Genomic DNA, 5,556 nt, shown 5'->3' with positions numbered 1-5,556 from the left:
TTAGCTGTTAAATTGTGGATTTCTGTACTGGGTACATTCCTTGATATAAATGATTACTATGTGACAGTGCTGTATTGTAGGACATCAATTTAATAGAGATTGACTTTAATATACCTTGAATTGGAAGGCAAAAAAAGCAGAGGATGCTTGTAAATCAAGGTTTTGTTACTTTTACTCACCTCATTTAAAAATATTTATAGTAGACCATCTAATAGTTTTCTACCAATGGTTGACATTCCAACCATGTAAAATAAAATACTAAAAGAGACACAATTAATCTTAGGAAAAGTACATCTCTCAGCTTCCAGGCAGTTAAGGATTTACCATTAGCCCTAGCTGGTGTGAAAGCTCCAAATTCAAAACCCACCCAACACCCCCACCCCATCATCCCAAGATCCCTTAAAATGTCAGTACATAAAGAACTTTGAAAGAAAAGGTTACTTTGGGCAACATGGTTTCCCTTCTCAGTTCATTGCCACCAGGGCAACTTTAAAAATGTCACTTCAGCATGACAAATGTCATCACAGTCTCAAGGATCGGCGTTCTTAAAGCCAGCAGGCGAAGAATCTACAACTAGATCCTTCTTGATCTGATGAAGCGTTAAGTGACTGTAGACGTTTCATTAGGTCCTTGTTGAAGTTGTGACATGGTTGTTGTAGCAACCTTTAAAGGCCAGATGATCTCCCATGTAAGATCCTTTTCAAGAACGTTGTTGAACGAATGTTTGGTGCATGATGAACACGAATCAACCAAACATCAGTGGAGGCATTTTCAAATAATCTGAGAAAATCATTACAAAACTCAAGAAACCATACAGAACATTTAACTTTTGCTAACAGTTGCTTAATATCAGTAATTACAGCAAGCTGCAATACACCAATTTTAATATTGCAAATTAACTCAGCGATTCAAACAATTAATTACTATATTAACACCTGTATAAACAAATTACTACTTACACAATATAGGACGTTGTGGTCAATTGAAAAAAGGTGTCTTTAAAATCAAATAACCACTGTACATGCCAATGTACAAACTGAAGTGAAGGTCTGCTTCATTAAACACATTAATAAAATAAACATCCCCCTATTCCACAAAAGCAGAGTTGAGTTCTCCCAGGACCACAGTTAAAAAAAATGGATATATCAAGAGTTAAAAGAAGAATACACACTTGTACGTGTGACATTAAAAAAAAGCAGAATTCCACATGAAAGAACAAAACAATTTAAGGTCCACTTACTTGCTTATTTTAGGCCATATCACAAGGTCTTCATCTGTTTCCAAGGTCAAGCATGAACTGTTTTAGCCAGTTGGACAAGTTCTGGTCCTAGAGGTGTTCAAAATAATAAAATAAATGGAATATCTACAGTTTCATGACAGTCCTCTTCTCCAGAACAACCAAGTAAGTGGACCTTGTGTTGAGATTGTTTTATCTACTTTTTTTTCCATGGTCAAAACTGAAATGTCAAGCTCAACAATAACACTTTCTCACAACAGTCCCACTGCTCAGATTTGTTACATCAAATCAGAAATTGGAACTTCAAGTTGTCTGATCTGGATACTCAGTTCTTGTAGTGTTGTTAGGACTCACTGTCAACATCTATAAATGTTAAAAAAGCCTTTTGCCCAATCCACAGCTAAAATGTCTCGGATGTTAAAAATCTGTCTGTACTAGTCCGTAATTCATCTGCTTCTCTTATGTACATCCCCTTCTTGTGATTGATATTATTAAATTAAAATGGGGAATGAATAACAATGACAGTTATAACAATAACAATCATTAATTTTACATTTACACTACTAATGAACTAGTGTTTTGCATCAGTGCCAAAAAATAATACAGTACATTATACATTATATTATTTGTAAATTTAATATGCAGTGTAACTATTTAACCATTTGAGGAATAAATGCAAGTTTGTCTGCATCCTGCATTCACTGAAAACTGCCCACCAACAGAATATTTTTAATTATTCTGTTGTGAACGTGGATGTCCCAGTCTGTGCAGACAGGTAAACACAAGGCCACTGACATGGTCACTTTATTAAATGGGGTTACAGACTAACCCTGGCAGTAATGAATGCAGTCAATGTGGTAAATTGAATTGAGCATAGTTTCTCAGTCTCCAGTCAGCCGCGGTAGCCGCAGGGCCTCCTTGTTTTCCAGTCAGAGGCGCTTATCAAAATCCCAAACCCTCCAATGCCACACAACAGGTCAAATCAATTGGACAGAAGGACGTAATCCAGCATGGGAAATACATAATGGAGGCTAAAATCAGAATACACTTACGAAAGAAAAATATTGCTAAAGCAATCTGTTTCGTAGCTATAATACTTACTTTTTTTAGATTTGCAGAATAGCACACAAAACCAACAGCCAAACATAAAATATTATTACTGTGGAATATTTATCCAGTTGACTTGTTTTAGGACTGCGCTGAGTATTTCTGTTGATTCTGTGGCAGGCAGGACTGCTGTCCATCACTTAAAATCTGGAAGGAGCTGCAATCCCATGGCCAGTAGGCAGTACAGGAATGGATTTGTTTACAGCCTCAAGTCTACACCCTGCAGGCTTTCATCTTAAAAGGCAGTGATTTACAATTCACTGTTGTCTGGATTGCACTGCGGTCTTGTCTGTCTTACTGGGATATTTCCTATCTGGGGCTTCGATGGTGGCAGCGCACAATTCAGAGGAAAAGAAATTAACTTAGCAGCAACATAAGGTGAAAAATCTATTGTGTGTGTGCAAAGGTGAGGAGGGAATTTCAGACAATCAATAAAAGTATAAAACATGGAAAACTTTTGTGTATGTTGATATGACTGTAAAGGCTGACGCAATCTGGTTCTCAGTGTGAGTGAATAGTAATGCATAGAAACGGAGCACCCCAGTAATTTAACATAAAAAATCTATGTATTATATATGGTGTAGGTTGCCAGCAGCTATAATTAGGACATTACATTGTGTAATACCCTTACAAGTAAATGATCTCCACAGCCATTTGTGGAGCTTAATGCTTTATCAGCTCACCATTCTGTAGATGGCTGATCAATTTCCCCAGGGACCATCTGGGCGCTCATTTCTCTCCCAGTAATGTAAGGATCAATGGCGGGATTTGTTAGCCCAGATTAAATGAAGGAAGGGTAATCAGAGAGGCAGTTAGCCTAGTCTGTGATCTTGATTGTGAATACTTGGATTACATTTAAAGCCTCGACACATGCACTTAACATATATATAGAAAGACCCTTGAGACACCATCAACACATAAAGACAACACAGTCATGCAGTGCAAAGCAGTCCATCGTACACATCGTGGGGGTTTTTGTTATTGATCCAAACTCCCTGTACACCTGTCTGAGCCAGTAAACTCCTGACAGCCAACTAAGAAGAAACAGCATATTATCCCCGTGTTTCACATTGCTGGCTCCCAGAGCAGTGTAGGATTGTTTTTACCATTTTATTGATCTCTTTGGACTACCACCTAGTTATTTCTCTTGCTTTTCAACTGCCTGTGAGATCCGAGAGGCTGCATGAGATTTCTGGTCCCAGGAGCAATTTTCCTACTTTGTGTCCTGCTTCAATACTGACTCCGAACAGCTGAAAAGGGATGAAACGTGAGTTCTGAAAGCCTGAAATTTTAGTATCTGGCCACATATTCATTAAGGGCAGTTTCACATTTAGGGAAATATGCTTATTCGCTTTCTTGCTGAGAGTTACATGAAAAGATTGATACAACTCTCATTCTGTTACATATAAATCTACTGTGTGAGATCAGAACAAAGACTGCAAGCAGGGGGAAACAGCTAGCCTCTGTTGTATCTCATTTTTTTAATCCATACAAAAACTTTAACTACATGATTATTATCATTAATATGTACCCGACTATTTCTTGGCCAGGCACAGTGACCTCCTCCGCTTCCAGTCTTTGTGCTAAGCTAAGTTAGCCATTTGTAGCTTTATATTACTGGCTGGCGATTTTCTATATTTTTCTTATTGTCTCATGTTCAGAGCCAAATCAACAATGAATTGATCCAAAGTATTGATCAGAAGTATTGCGTGTATTCAAAGGCTGATATATTGTATTCCTCTGTGCCATGTGTTGTCCAAAAACTATTCAAAACATGTCACTGAGCCACACTGTTGCACTGGATGACATGGTTCCTTCAAACTTATGTACGGGTTTGGTCATTTGTTTAGAAATGGCTTCAAAGACTAATAACAGCAATCACATTTTCAGTGGCCAGAGAGTAGTTCTGGCAGACATGACTGCGCATGTGTGGGACTGTAGTTCAATTTACAGTGCTTCTCTAGCTTGTTGAGCTACATATCATAACCTCTTTACTTTGTGCTACATTGTAAATTTCTCAAAGAACTTCAATACAAAGTCAAGAGGTTGTGTAGCACAGTAAGCTAGTGAAACATGCAGTGGTGTCTGCCTAACACTGAACTACTCTTCAGAGACTGAAAATATGATGGCTGTCATTTGTCTTTGGAGCTGTTTCTAAATAAACTATTGTACCCATACTCTTTGAGGCAAAGGAATATGTCACCCAGTGCAATGCTGTGGTGCACTGACATGCTTTTAATAGCTTTTGGACAGGGGAATAACATATATCAGGCTTTGGATATGCATACAATACTAGGATCAATTAATTGTTGGTTTGGCTCTGTACATGAGATTTGTTGACAATAAGAAAAACATCACCAGTCATATCTTTTAAACAAAAAATATGAGAGTGGTATCAATCTTCTCATCTAACTCTCGGTAAGATGTCCCAAAATATCAAACTCTTCCTTTCAGCCATTGTTATTTTCCCCACTAGCTGCCTTCCTTGGTCATTTTGTAACGTTAAGAATCTGACTTTTTCTCATTTAATCATTGATACAAACCACTTTGCCCTTTTCTTCTTTACTTTACTAATTGACAAATTGACATTTAGTGTGTATTGTGTTAATTAACACAGTGGTTCTCAATCCTGTCCTCAGGACCCAGAGTGCTACTGGTTATCTATCTTACCAGGTGGTTAATTGCAGTTAATTACATTCACCAGGCAACACAGGTGTCAGTTAGTCCCTCATTAGATGGCTGGAGTAAAAATCAGCAGAGCTGTAAATCCACAGGATGGAAAACCACTGCTTTGAAAAGAAACCTTAAAGTTTATTTCTCCTAAAACAAGTGGGTCAGTCAATGAGTTTGAGCACTTTTGAAACAGATTGAAGATATTCAATCGATAGAATTTCTCATTAATTTGATCTGTGCATTCATCTAACTTTCAAAGGATAGTGAGGTCACAACTGGCAGGGTTCACACAAACTAGAAATAATTAGCATAGCCTTTTGTGAAGTTTCATGGTGTTTGCACTGGCAGTTATGTATTAAATTGCCTGGTAATAATAGCCTCATGTGCACTCCCCGTGTCATTCATCTGTGACAAATAAGCTCGAGAGATTCAGTAGTCATATTTAATTTGTTGTCTCGATTCACTGAGGTGAATATTTTCCTACCATTTAATTTCATAACATTTCGTTATGCCACGCCCAAAATCTACTGCCAGAGTAA

The sequence above is a fragment of the Thunnus maccoyii genome, chromosome 16 (assembly GCF_910596095.1).
Source record: "Thunnus maccoyii chromosome 16, fThuMac1.1, whole genome shotgun sequence".
NCBI lineage: Eukaryota > Metazoa > Chordata > Actinopteri > Scombriformes > Scombridae > Thunnus > Thunnus maccoyii.
This window is presented reverse-complemented; position numbering follows the sequence as displayed.